Source organism: Diceros bicornis, chromosome 7 (genome assembly GCF_020826845.1).
Source record: "Diceros bicornis minor isolate mBicDic1 chromosome 7, mDicBic1.mat.cur, whole genome shotgun sequence".
NCBI lineage: Eukaryota > Metazoa > Chordata > Mammalia > Perissodactyla > Rhinocerotidae > Diceros > Diceros bicornis.
Window position 1 is genome coordinate 44,034,364 of NC_080746.1, and position 15,199 is coordinate 44,049,562.

At 38.4% G+C, this 15,199-nt stretch overlaps 1 protein-coding gene across 2 annotated transcripts in view; it reads left to right on the forward strand.

Annotated features, from left to right (window-relative positions):
* Positions 1-13,564: 13,564 nt before the first annotated feature.
* The window catches only part of GRM5 (glutamate metabotropic receptor 5), a 543,453-nt gene continuing 541,818 nt past the window's right edge, over positions 13,565-15,199 (forward strand). For both annotated transcript variants that reach the window (XM_058545440.1, XM_058545438.1), the window contains exon 1: positions 13,565-13,661. The gene's annotated coding sequence lies outside the window, so the exon portion shown is untranslated. The remainder of the gene's footprint in view (positions 13,662-15,199) is intronic.

Here is a 15,199-nt window from a genome sequence, read left to right on the forward strand (position 1 = left end):
GTAAACAAAATGTGGTATATCCCTTCACTGGAATATTTTGTTGTTAGTGCTCTTGAGTCAATTCTGTGTACAGCAGAGCGGAACCCTGCCCGGTCTTTTTGAGCCATCCTCTCACTTTCCTGCAGTGTATCAGACGGTGCTCCATTGCTACTCATGAGGTTTTCATGGCCAATTTTTTTAGAAGTGGGTGGCTAGGTTCTTCTTCCTAATCTATCTTAGTCTGGAAGCTCCACTGAAATCTGTCCACCACAGGTGACCCTGCTGGTATTTGAAATACTGGTGGCATAGCTTTCAGCATCACAGCAACACACAGCCACCACAGTATGACAACACACAGATGGGTAGTGTGCTTCCCTGACTGGGAAATGAACCCCGGGTCATGGTGGTGAGAGTTCCAAATCTTAACCACTAGACCACCAGGGCTAGTATGTTGGAATATTATTCAGCTATAAAAAGGAATGAAGTGTTGATACATGGATACATGTCCCATGCTTCTTTACCTGTGTTCTGAGGCAGTGAGGATGAGGGGTCTCAAACAAGTTAGGATTGTAGTTATCACCAACTCCTGTTTACCTGAATTGCATTGCACCCTGCACCAGCAGGGTGTCCTAAAATTCAACTCAATTCTGAAACTACCCGGAGATAGCATCAGATTCCAGAGGTTGAGGGCTTAGTCCAGGCTGTTACCTGTGCTTCTGACCAACCGGCTATAAATCAGAGGTTCCTGTGACCGCCTCCTTGGGTTCGACTGATGTGCTAGAGTGGCTTACAGAACTCTGAGACACATTTTACTTACTAGATTACCAATTTCTTATAAAACGATATAAGTCAGAAACAGCCAGATGGAAGAGATTAATAGGGCAAGGTATGGGGAAAGGGCCTGGAGTTTCTATGTCTTCTCTAGGTGCACCACTCTCCCAAAGTCTCCATGTGTTCACCAACCCAGAAGCTCTTCGAATCCCATACTTTTGGGTTTTTGTGGTGGCTTCATTACATAGGCATGATTGAGTAAATCATTGGCCATTGGCAACTGATTCAACATCCAGCCTCTCTCCCTTCCCTGGAGGTCAGGAGATGGGACAGAATGTTCCAACTGTCTAATCATATGGTTGGCTCCCCTGGCAACCAACCCCTACCCTTAGGTGCTTTCCAAAAGTCACTTCATTACCATAACATAAGAGACACCTTTAAACTCTCACTACTTAGGAAATTCCCAGGTTTTAGGGAGCTATGAATCAGGAACTCTAAAAGACCAAATATATATTTCCTATAAATCACAATATTGCACAATATTGCAATATTTTACTTTCCATCGTTCCCCTTCCAAAATCTTTCCCTAAGTCTCTCAGAGCATAGGCCTGTCTGAAAAAACATAAGGCTATGGAATTGGGTTTGATTCAGATGATTTTACCATTTAGAAGTTTACCAGGTGGAAGAGAGATGCAAGAAAAAAGAAACAACTCCAGAGGACAGCAACTTTTGATTCAATAGGTGAAACAAAGTCTCCCCATTTAAACTTGCTGAGACCAAACCTTTCCACCCTCATACCGTGAGAGGTACTATGGGGATTGTTGGAGAAGGTCATCGAGAAGGCCTGACTGTTAGTGGACCCTCGAGCTAGACCCAGGCAATTGTAGACTCTTCACTCCCTCCTCTGTTCTTGGAATGTACATTCTGCCTGGCGTTCCTACAGTGGAAGCTGTTTTCAAAGATACAGCCTTGAGAGAGCAATGTATTGTTGAGACCATCTGGAGATGAACCCATTTAAGGCCCCTATATGAACTTTTAAGATTCTGGCAGGCGGATGCAAGGATCTGCTTGTGTTGCGACTGCCCGAGACAAGCCTGGTATGTAAACTCCCTTGTGTATTAAATTTGCTACCTACCAATCTGGAGTTGTCTGTCTCTTTCTTCAATCTCTCCTTGCCCTCCATGTTTGGGGGCCAATTTGTGAAACAACAGGGATACAGAAAAGAGAATAAAAACAGCAGTCAGTGCAGTGTGGACAACAACAGATGTCTCCTCCTTGTTCAATTGTCTGCTTCCAGTGTTTCAAGCCTTTCAAGATTCAGATTACAGTGTCTCTTTCTTAGTGTCACGATACATATTATTACTACTATGACATTGTCGATATCTACCATTATATTATTATTGTCACAAGATCCAGAGTTGAATTTGATTTCTTTCTTTCTGTGTCTCTGTCTCTGTCCCTGTCTCTGCTCTGTTCTGTCTCTCTCTCTGTGTCTCCCTCTCTGTGCTCCTCTTTGTCTCTGTGTGTGTCTCTTCCTCTTTCTTGGAGAAATGTTTATGCTGATTGAGGTTAAAAGATTAAATTTAAGATTTTGGTGTCCATTTTCAAGACCTTAGTGACACGTTTCTTATTCACCAAAATCTTAGTTTCATATACCTCTCATTTTGTATAAACACCAAAAAATTTTGAAGCACAAACTTTTTTCGGAACCGCAAAGGAACTTAAAGATAGTTTAGTTCCATCCACTCATTTTATAGAGCAGGAAAATAAGGACAAAAGAGGTATAATAAAATAGCTAAGATTACAGTCAGATGGGAGCAGAGCAAGCATCAGAATCCAGTATTCTTGACCCTTATTTAATGCTCTTTAAACTCTCCATCCCTCACCTGTTGTGAGAAACTGGAAAGACTTCAAGATATGAAGCCTTCAAAAATTGCATATCTATAAACTGAGAGCAACTTCTCCCTGTGCGTTGTCATATGAAGCACTTCAGACCCCACTCCACTGGGAAATTTTTCTCTCATCCTCATTTATTCTCCCTCTAAACCATTACTAATGATTAACTTCCTGTGACTGCTCTCCGTGCAATCTTTTTCCCTCTTCCCAGAGTCCTCTCTGCTCACCACTGGATGTTGGTCTGGCAACAATTTGATTCCAAGTGCAGTGGTTATTGCGCTGCCACTCTCAACAAGTTTGTGAGACTCTAGATTTCAATTCAGAGTATAATTTTACAGTGATAAAAAATAGAGCATCATTGAATACCAGGACCCTCCAAATACCCTCTTCCTTCTTAGTTCCTACCCTTTCACGGACACTTACTGTGAAAACACTCCATTAGAGTCAACACTCATTTATTGAATAAAATCATCTGCTAAAGGCTTAGGGGAATAAGAAACATATTGAAGAGATACTTGATGGGAAGAGAGAAGGAGTAAAAGCCTCTTTTCAAACTAGTATAAAAAATAACCCTACTTTATTTCAGAGATGTACAAATTTATACCTGAATGCAGACATGACTGCAGAAGAATCACCTGCAAAGTATGGTAAATACAGAATCCCTCTCCATTTTCAAAGTTTCTCATTCAGGAGATCCAGGGAGAAGTTAGGCAACTTAATTTTTGAAAAGTTCCCCAGATGATGCTGATATGAAGCCAGATTCGATTTCTCCCACCAATATTTTGTAGTTTTTGGCAAACGGATTTTGCACATTTCTTGAGTATATTCTGTTCGTGTTCTCCATAAGGATGCCATGCATTTTGATACAACTGAAAATGGTACTATTTATTTAATTTCATTTTTCAAATGCCCATTGCTCTTCCATAAATATTCAATTAATATTTTTTGTGCTTCTTTGGGATTTTCTTTATATTCAATCATGTCATCTGTGGTGAAAAAAGACAGTTTTTATGCCTTCCTTTCCAACTGGTATGTTTTTATCTCTTTTACTTGCTGTGCTGTATTGGCTATTATTTGCAGCACAATCTTGAATATGAGTGGTGAGAGTAGATGTCATTGCTTTGTCCCTGATCTTTTGGGAAAAGAGTTCAGTCTTTAAAAATTAAGTATGGGGCCAGCCCCGTGGCTTAGCGGTTGAGTGTGCGTGCTCGGCTACTGGCGGCCCGGGTTCCGATCCCGGGCGTGCACCGACGCACCGCTTCTCCGGCCATGCTGAGGCCGCGTCCCACATACAGCAACTAGAAGGATGTGCAACTATGGCATACAACTATCTACTGGGGCTTTGGGGGAAGAATAAATAAATAAAATTAAAAAAAAAATTAAGTATGATTTTGGCTGTAGGATTTTTGTAGATATACCTCATTAGTTTGTGGAAGTTTACTTCTAGTCCTAGTTATCATAAATGTTAATTCTTTTTGGTCATAAATGGATGTTGAATTTTATCAAAATTTATTTCTGCATCTATTGAGATGATCATACGATTTTTCTTTTTTAGTCAGTGTGTATGGTGAATTAAGATGTTTGATTTTTGAGATTTGATTAAACCTTATATTTCTGGGATAAACTCCACTTGATCATGATGTATTTTACTTTTTATAAGTTACTGTATTTGATATGCTTATATTTTCCTAGAAACTTTTGCATCCTCGTGATCTAAATATGATAGTAGACTTCATAGGTTAAAGGTTTTAGAATAAGAAAAAGATTGAGGGGCCGGCCCAGTGGCGTGGCGGTTAAGTTCATGTGCTCCTCTTCGGTGGCCCAGGGTTCACAGGTTCGGATCCCAGGTGCGGACCAACGCACCACTTGTCAGGCCATGCTGTGGCGGTGTCCCATATAAAGTAGAGGAAGTAGGCTCAGGGTCGATCTCCCTCGGCAAAACGAGGCGGATTGGCATCGGATGTTAGCTCAGGGCTCATCTTCCTCACCAAAAAAAAGAAAAAAAAGAGAAAAGATTGAGTTCTGGACTAATTCTGTGCCAGAATATGGGATATGATTAATTCTAAGCCATCACTGTTCACTTTAACAATATTAATAAAAATTCCTTGCATTTATCATCAATTTACACTTTAAAATTTCTTTTGTAAGCATTATTTCATGAGATTGTCACAATAACTCTGTGGAGGAATTTTTTCTTTTCATTTCTCAGATAAAGCAACTGAAATTTGAGAAGATAAAATGATTTACTTCTATTACTCAAGTTCTCACAGTTTATTAGTTTCATTAGTAGTCAGAGGACTGTACTTTAATATAGCTATTATTTTGGAATATAACATTTCTAACTCAAAATCAATGTTCTTAACATTTCCCCTACCTTCCTACATTTTGGCTTATAACTTTAGCTAGATATTTTGGTGTAAGTGACTTATTTTCATGCTCCTGGCCACCCTACTCCATACCCTGCTCTTTTTCCCTGCCCACGTTCAATCCTGAAACCCTAGATATTTCGGGTCTATATAATCTACCAAATCCTCCTCACACATCCCAACATATCTCAACCATCACAACTGTTAGAAGTTTCCTTCACAGCATCTTCAAAAACTATATTTCATTGAATTTAAGACATCACTGGCTATCAGATGCATTTTCAGTAGCACTATTAATTTATGTACTATTATGAGACAAATTTATTATTGCAAATTATACTATGAAATGATGCCTTCTTATCACTTTCATTATAATCCAAATAGTAGAAATGTTAAAATGTGAAAATGGCTTCTTCAGTTATCTACTGCTGTGTAACAATCCACTCCCATATTTAGTGGCTTAATATAAAAATTCATTAATAGCTTTCATGGTTCTGTGGGTTGACTGGACTCAGCTGAGCCATCCTTTCTTGGGTTTTCTCAGGCAACTGCGTGCAAATGAGAGTTGTGACTATAGTAATTCAAGGGCATCATGGAGATGGATGTCCCAGATAGCTCATGATGATAGCTCAGTATGTTGATGCTAACTGATGGATGAGAGCTTAGCTGGAGCTTGGAATAGACTGCCTACACACAACTGCTCCACATGGCACATGTTTCTCACAGTATAGAAACTGAGTTCAAAGAGAGAGCATTCCAAGGTGTGTCCCAAAAAGAGAAAGTAGAAGTTGCCTATCTAATTAAGAGCTAGGCCTATAACTGGAATAGCATTATTTCACATATAATCTAATTGGGAAAAGAAGTCACAGGGCCTCCCTGATTCAAGTGAATAGAGAAATATGCTCTTTATCTTGGTAGAGGATTGGCAAGTGCAATTATATTACAGGTATAAATATACCTCTGTGAGTTCAAAAAAAATTTATGGATATACATCAAGCTTGTTAATTGTGATTGCTGCTGGGTATAGAGAATTGGTAGGGTTGACTTTAACTTCTTTATAAATCTAAAATTTAAATGTTGGGATTTTAATGGATTTTCACTTTCTGTGTTTTCTTCATGTTTTCCAAACACAATTTTAAAGAGTATTAAAGAAACATGTTCAGAATTGATGTTGACTAGCAGCCCTTTCCTGATTTTTCCATGACTTCTCAAGGGGTAGGAGTGAATATTACTATAGAAACTATAGTTTATCTGGATATTCCTCCATTCTTTCTGTTTTTCTAAAAAGTTGCTTTAAAACACCACTGTTATAATTTGAGCCATCACACTTCCACAGGTATCAATCCCTCAAAAAGTAAAATATAGTAAAATTTAGATTTTATTCTTGAAAGGCCAGTTCCCAGATTTTTGGTAAAGGAGTAAGTCTTGGAAAGATAAAAGGAGGCCATTGGAAAAGTTAGGTTTAGAAATCTTTTGTCTTAATCCTTTGTATTATGTGGATTGTCATAATGATGGGAAGGTGAAGGAATTGGAGGGCTTCAGGTGGTATTACTTAGTAATTTAACTATAGTACCTCTTTGTGAAATCTTCTCTTTCTCAGTTAGGCTTGGTCTAGGTAAGGCCATGTATCAAGAAAAGTTCCTAAGATCTGCCAGGCAAATGGCTTCCACTTTTTTCTATATAATTTTTTTGCCTCAGGATGTCCCCTCCCCTTAATCAGGCCACATCTACTAAAAAGAGAAGGGATAGGGTGGGTACTTGTACAGGAACTCAACTGATTCCCAGCTAGTAGGGAAAACAAGTGATGATTCCTTCTGTAATCAGTATAGGGACACTATAGGAATTGAGAATTACTATTAAATCATCTTTAATTCTTTATTTTATTTTTAGTAAAACCTCATCAGGTGAAAGAACTGCAAACTGGAATAGAGGCTTCTGAGGACTTTGAAATGAAGTCTCTGAAATTTTAAAGATTGATATGCCTCCAATCAGTCATAGAGGACTTTGTAATTACCCTGTGTATGTTGTTATTCTCATGTACTTTAACGCTCTCTCCTTGAGCCACAGTACTTTCTGAACTTCTCTTCAAACATTCTATAACAGTAGACACTAGAGCAATGAGAAATAAATTTTGTGATGTTTATAGTTAATTTTCTCTCTCCAGATTTTCTGCCTCCCTGTCCATGAAACTTCAAGAACACCACTTATCTTCCTAAAGATCAGATTGACACTGAGTAAGGTATATCCAGAGTGTGAGCTTGAATCTATTATGACAAGTAATAAATCACCTGAAAATTCTTTTTGTATTTGAGAAGGTGTCAAAATCATTCTTATAGCAAGTTGATGATAGGGATTATTTTTCCCCTCAGATGGTAAGACCTTTCACATTCACACCAATTTTAGAGTGATTACTGAACTAACGACCCAATTCCAATTACATGCTTATGATATTTCTTGGCATATGTTTTTTGGTCATGAAGAGGATGGAATGCTGATGGTATGAATATTGAGGTTTTTTTTTTCCACAGCTTTTAATACACGGTCAGAAGAAAGGTATTCTTATTAATCTCATAAATATTTCCTCCCTATCCTTTTCTACTCAAAATAAGCAGGATATCCAGTGAGACTCATCAATGTTTCTCTCCTAGATTCCCAGAGTGATACCACTAGGAAAAAATATCATAGGCCTGTGACCATCTGGTCAAATACAAACTAAATTTGTTAAACTTCAACTGGACCTTCACTTCTACTATTTGCCTTTCCTACAAAGGATGCTCCAAAACGTTTTTTACACACTTGCTTCCTGTTGGCAGATAACCTGATGTTTTACTTTAGCTAGAAAATTCCACTTTTTTCAGAGGAAGGAGACTTTAACCCCTCCTCCCATTCTTCGATTTCTCTTGCAACTTGCTCTTTTGCTCTTTTGCATCTCTTCCCAAGCCCTGCCCCCATCCCCATATCACAATCCACACCAGTTTTGCCTTCTGCCCTGAAGTTAATCAAGTCTTCCCTTCACAGAAAGACCTTCTCTTGATTCTTTCAGGATTGCTTTTCCTTGCCTTCATTTCACAGCCCAATTCCCGCTTACTTTTACCCTCTCATCTGACTACAGTTCCCTGATAGTAGGAAACACATCTCTCCCAGGTCAGCAGTAGATTCCTGGTGGCTGCAATAGTGAATTTTTCTTAGTTTTCATTCTTGGACATCTCTCTGCATACCGGTTGTGTTATCTTCCTCCTCTATTTGGAAACTCTCCTCACTTTGGTTTTCTGTGGTTTCCTCCTCCTCTGATCATTCCACCTACTCTTTCACTTGCTTTTCTTCCTCCTATCATCACTTATGTAGAAGTTTCTCAAGGTCCTATTCTCAGCTCTTTCCTTTAATCTATTTATTTTCTCCCTCTGGGAAGATATCTAAACTTTTATAGTTTTAAGTACATATTCTTAAAAAAAATATTTCCAAATCTATATCTTCTAAATTGCTGCTTCCTCTATTTTAGCTTCCCAAGCAAAAAAATCTGGGAGGTATTTACAAAAATTTCCACTTTCTCATTCTCCTTATTTAAACCAATAAACATTGAAGGGGAGCAGAATTTGCCACCCTAAAATATACCTCTTTGGCATAAGAATAATCTTGAGCTGATTACTTTTTTTTTTTTTTTTTTTTGGTGAGGAGATCAGCCCTATGCTAACATCTGCCAATCCTTCTCTTTTTTTTGCTGAGGAAGACTGGCCCTGGGCTAACTTCTGTGCCCATCTTCCTCCACTTTATATGGGACGCCACCACAGCATGGCTTGCCAAGCAGTGCGTCGGTGCCCGCCAGAGATCTGAACCGGTGAACCCGGGGCCGCCACAGCGGAGCATGTGCACATAACCGCTTGGGCCACCTGGCCTGCCCTTTGAGCTGGTTACTTTTTAAGAAACAGTAGACATAGGAAAAGTTCTGAAAACCAAGAAGTTATCCTACTGTAAAAGACATTTCCATGTGGACTGCCAGAGAGACTAACGAGTGGGTCTTAGTGCAAATTAAGCCTAAATTATTGCTGGAGGCAAAAATGATAACACTGAGGCTGTCCTACTTTAGGCACATCATGAGAAGGCAAGATTCTTTGGAAAAGACTATAATGCAGGGAAAAGTAGAAGGCAGCAGAAAAAGAGGAAGACCAGATATGAGGTGGATTGACTCCATAAAGGCAGCCAGGGACATGAGTCTACAGAATTTGGGTAGGGCTGTTGAGGACAGGACATTGTGGACATCACTCATTCATAGGGTCGACTTGAGGGCATCTAACGACAAGAATTTACATTTATAAGGAAAATCTCTATTTATAAGGGTGTGTTTCTCTCTGTAATAGGAGTAGGAGGATGGCTAAATCTGTAGAAACTCTTTGTCAATGGAGAAGGCACAGACTTAAATCTACATAATAACCGTATCCTTGTTTACCGTGCTTTTCCTGATAGCCTCACATAACTGGCTGTCCCACCACTCAACATCTTCTTTTGTCTCTAGCTGGAGATGGCATTTAAGGCGGTGGCTTGGGCCATTTCAGAGAGTTACCCGGTTTTCCTGGACCTCTCCCAACAGAGATATACATGTTATTCAACTTTTGTTTGTTTTTCTCCTATTTGTCCATCTTTTATTTCACAGGAATCTCAGCCAAGAATCTACAAGGGTAGAGAGAAAATTATTTTTCCTCACCTACAACATTTAAGAACAAGTCTAACTCAAAAATACTTCTCCTACTTGATTCATTTACTTCATCATGAGTGCACTGCTTCATTTCTCTTTAGAGCTTCATAATCTCTTGTATAGACATTTGAAACAGTTTCCTTGCTGTTCTCCACACCTTCAGCTTCTCTTCCTTGCATCTGTTTCTCTAACTTGCTACAATATTCTTTTTAAACACATGCCTAAATATGTCTCTCTTTTGCCTGTAGAGTTTTTTGCAGTGGCTCTTCATAGTGTGCTCCACTCAACATAAGATCTATTTCTCTTTTGAATTATTATTATCATGTGATAAATAAATACCTGTTTATCTTATCATTTCTCAAATGGGAAAAATGAAACTCAAAAGACGTGAGCCTGAGTTGCTCTGAGATCTGAAAATATGATTATAATCCAGATTTCAATTTCTTGTTTTATCATGCTCTTTAATTATACTTATTCAAACTCAGACAGCTTCTACATAAGTAAACAAACAAACAAACAAACAAAACAAATGCAATTGACATCTGTCATGATAAATGGGTAACCATTAAACAACAGGCAGTAATAATTCAAAGCAAGGGTTGTCAACTTGGCTGGATATTAAAATCACCCAGCGAGTTGTTTTAAGAAATGTTAATACATAAGCTTCACTAGAATCTTGGGACATGGGGCTCTGACCTCAGTATATATCTATATAATTTTTTTTAAGCTCATGTAGGGGAGAGAGAAATATTCCTCTACGCTTCTAGGTTCTTCTGACTGGTCTAAGAATTAAATTGACATGAGACAGAAGAATGGGAGAAAGTCAAACAAATTTAATAACATGTACACAAGGGAGAAACCCAGGAAAACTGAGTAACTGGCCAAAATGGTCAAAGCTACCATTTTAAATACTGTCTTCAGCCAAAGACAAAGGAGGATGTTGGGGTAGTGCTTTGGGACTTCAAAGGGGAGACAGACAATTCACAAGGAGATGTAAAAGCAAATGTTTGGTAAATAAATCTTTGCCATGACGTGCAGAGACAGTGGGACATGGAGACGATGTTGATCAAACAGGCCTTGCTAGATTCCTCCCTGTCTACCAGACCTACTTCATATTATGCTATAGTTATCTATGGTGATAGCTCCTTCCTGAAACAGGCCTTCTATCTTAAATTCTTTTAGGCAGTTAGAGGGGAGGTCAAAGTTTCTTCCTCAGTCTTTTGTTCTTAAAAATAATCAAGCCAAAAAGATACATTTTGGTAGCAAATTTTTTTCCCCTACAATCTCCAGCTGATTATAATCACAGGCAGGGTTGAGAACTCACAGTCTCCCTTGCTACTCAATGATTGATCCTCTGACTGGTAGTGCCATATCTATATTTGTCAAGCCCTCACTCGGAGCATTTCCAAGAGCTATTGAGGCCCAAAGTTGTCAAAGAGGTTCTGCCCTATGTGAAAATCACAAAACTCCTTACCTGATGGGGAGCATTGCACCAATGATGTGGATGGAATTGCCTGGGTCAGAAAGGCCTTGAGATCACATGAACTTGAGCCTTCTATCCTCATCTTCCACATGTCCACTAAAGATATTTTTTCCTAAATCATCTATCAGATTACATCATTCCTCTACTGAAAATTTCTTTATTGGTTTCCCATTGCTAAAGACTAACATCTAGATCCTTAGTGTGACATTTTAAAAGAACCATATGTGAACAAAATGCCTTTTTCACACACACCTGCACACTCACACACACACACTATTCTTCATTTCTCTCTCACTGTCAATTCCAGTAACATAAGACTTTTCTGACTGAATTCTCACTATTTGCCAAATGAGCTATATACTTTATATCTCTAAGTTTTTGCTCTTATTATTTGGAATGCCCTTTTCAACTTGACTGCCTGATAAAAATCCTACTTAACGTTCAAAATGTCTTACAAATGTCACTTCCTTTGCAGAAAATTCTCCAACATTTCTACCTACCAGTCACTTCTTTCTGCTCCTGGCTTCAAACTCATACCTTCCATGACAAAATCCACCTGGAATTATAATGAGTGGTGGGTATAGTGGGAGATATCTTTTTCCCTTCTCCACATTACCATTTGTGCTCTTAGAGAAGAGCACTTCTACAGATCTTTTGTTCTCTGACATTATGATAAGAAGGCAACATCCATCTTCTATGAATCTCTTTACTTGCCCCTGATCATAAGAGAAAGAGCAGTTAATCTTATTCCTGAGGCTCTGACCTATAATGAGCAACATTGTTCTGCTAGCTGTTAGAGTCACTGTAAGTATTAAGAAATATACTCTACCCTTTTCCTTGCACTGCCTCTCTCATAATGAGTAAGAAGATCAATGAAAGACTCTCCTCTGCTTCCTGACTCCATGTGGTAAGAATCCTTGGGTCAGGGTCCTAAGACTGACTTCTAAAGGCAGTTAGTTGTCTATCCCCTACCTCTCTTTCTCTCTCTCTGTCAGCCCCTGTGTGTGTGTGTCTTTATCTCCTCTTTCTCCTTGCCTGTCTGTGTGTGTGTTCTCTTTCACTGTCTGTCTCTGTCTTCCTCTCCTTTCCCTGTAAGTGGTAAGTGTGGTAGGCCTGAATTATTTACAGCTAATGAAGTCAGCTCCTTCCATAGGTGGCTGTTCCAGGCTGTAAATATGGGTGGATTGTAGAAGGAGTCTATTTGACTTATCTCTAGCCCACATTCTTCAGTCTGCTTTACCTTGAGGGGCTAGTACTTTGGGGTTGTTGGGCAGTTGCTTGGCTGATTAAAAGGTCTTCACTTTGATTTTTTTCTTAATTCTAGTCTTTTCATTAGATAGAACCTATGGAAAACCCTCCCTGTTGATCTCTAGCATATTTGTATACTGGAGGATGGTGGTTGCAGGGAGTGCTGGGAAAGAGGATAGCAGCAGCTCTATTGTGGTTACATTGATTCTGATTCTTTGGAAATGTAGAATAAATATGAAAACTTAGGTTTTCAAAAGGGGAGTATTATAAAGAAAACAAGGTTCCATTTAAGTAAGACTCTCCTTGGATGACACCAAGAAAACTAAGATATTGATATTGGAAGACATTTGGACTCGATGTGGGAAAGACACTAAGGGGAAGAAGGCAGCCTCAGTAAGATGTCTTGATGCGACAGTATTGCAAATTTTTAAGTTTTGAAAGAGTATAAGAGCATTTGATATTTTTCACATGATTTATCTCGCCAATTCCCATCTCCCAAAATAGCATCTAGATGTCTTTGCTATGGTCTTTTGTAATGAAAATCTGAACTATACTAAGTCTTAGTTGCTGGAAACAAAATTTTGCTTAGCACAACTTTTTAAAGCACTATGTTTTGTTTTACATTTTTTGGAGAAAAAAAGCATGTGTAGCTGTAGAGCTGATTGTGTGGTATTTTTCTGAGTCTTATTGACTCTTTGAACTCTTTATAAAAGTGGAACTTCCAAGAGTCTTAGAGTAGAATTAACATAACTCTGAAGATGCTATATGAATCACAGCTAAGCAGAGGAATCCAGATGTTATATGAGAGAAATTCTTTGAGCTGAGACTGAGCGTATTACAATAGTAAGTAGTTAAAAACTTCTGATTTGAATTTCTTTAGACTATGAGGAATGGGTGATTTCATTTTTTGGACTTAAATTTTCTTACTACGAGGAGGGAACTAATATTATTTAAACATGGATTTTTTTATATTATAAAAACTCTATTTTTGTGAGTAATCTTATGATGACTCACAGCACTCATTGTCCTACAACCCCTGGTGAGACACACGGGTCTACATGATTAAAAAAAACTTAAGATGGGAAATTAAACTGGAATGAAACATAATTAATATCCTTTCTTTAACCTTTTAGATTCATCTGAACATAAACACTAAACTACCCATGTCCTGTCCTAGGAGAATAGAAAGGATCAATGGCAGTAGAGATTAAGGAGCAACATGATAAAGGTGAGTGCCGAAGAACCATGATTTGTTGCTAGTCTTTTCCTCAATGGGCTTATAAATACCCTTGATTGACATCCCTATTGGGCTGAAAGAACAAAAATCTGAAGAATGTCAAAGGAAACCTCCTTTTTTGTGATATTCTCACTTTAGCCCTTCTGGAGAAGTGCTGTAAGGGAATTTCTGTCTTACTACCCCACATTTCCCCCTGTACATTCTTCCCTGTATGAATAAGAACAAGTAATTGGACTGGTGAGAATTTTGTCTTCCAATAGACCATATTTCCTCTACAAGTTCGTGTTCTGTATTCAAACTCACTGCTCACAGAAGACATATTCTCTTGTTTGGACTATGTTTGCTCTCAAGCACAGTGGGTGCTCATATTCTCTTGTCTTCTCAAATATGCATTGCTTCCATGCAATAAACACACCATCAGACAAGGACAGATACATCCCCTGACTATACTACCTTCTCCTTAAAATTTGGCCTGCCATTTTTGAGCTCTCCATTTTGCAGGCAATTTGGTGCATGAGCAGGTACCTGACAAAGTGGATAAAGCTTGTGCTACAGATCTCAGATCCCCATCACGTATGCCCCAAGTTTTAGATTCAAGGAAGCAGTGAGATGGTCCATTATAATACCAGTTTAAACATATACTCTCTAATCCAGTAATCCAGAAATCCTACATTTGAGGATAATTGAGCATTAACTTTTCCGGTAATAAATATTGTTTGATCTCCTTTTAGATTGCTTTTGTGTTTATTGTTCCTATTATTTGGAACTTGGATGAGAGGAAGGCTGAAGACAGGCTCTTGCTGTTCCCTCTGAAATGCTTGTGTCCTAGATATTTACTAGGCTTATTCCTTTTCTTCATTCTGTTCTCTGTTCAAATATCCCTTTTTCAGAATATCTTCATCTGAAAATCTTCTCTAAATTCATGTTTGTCTCTCTCTGGCACCTTCTATTGTTCTAATTTTTCTCACAGCATTTATCAACTACTTGATATTATATTTTACATTTATTTTCCTGTCTTCCTTTTTAGAATATAAAATTCCAGGAATTTAGGATCTTGCATTCATAGCTGTATCTACAATAGCTAAACAAAAGCATGGCACATAGAAAATATCTTGTACATTTTTGTCAACTGAATAATAAAAAGATTAATCTTTTGATGATGTATCTGATACATCATCAATACTCATTTACTGTGTTGAATCTAAATGCAAAATTGCAATGCTTTCATCCGTTTCAGGGACTCTGCAACTAGAGGAGATTTAAAAAACAGTGTCTCCAAGCTTCACCCAGGATCAAGCTATCACCAATAGCTTGTCCCATCACTGTTTTATCTGCCGTCTTTTCTCAGGGTTTCTAATTCCTATTCTCAAATTTTGCTTCTGGCTTTGACTTTTTCTTTGCTGACTTATTTAGATTCCCCTCTCTGCTTTAGTGATCTTCCCTTTTCCATCACCCAACTGACTCTCATCTCTGGCTACTCCCTTGATTTTGTTATCATCCATAATTACAGCCACCCACACTCACCGTGT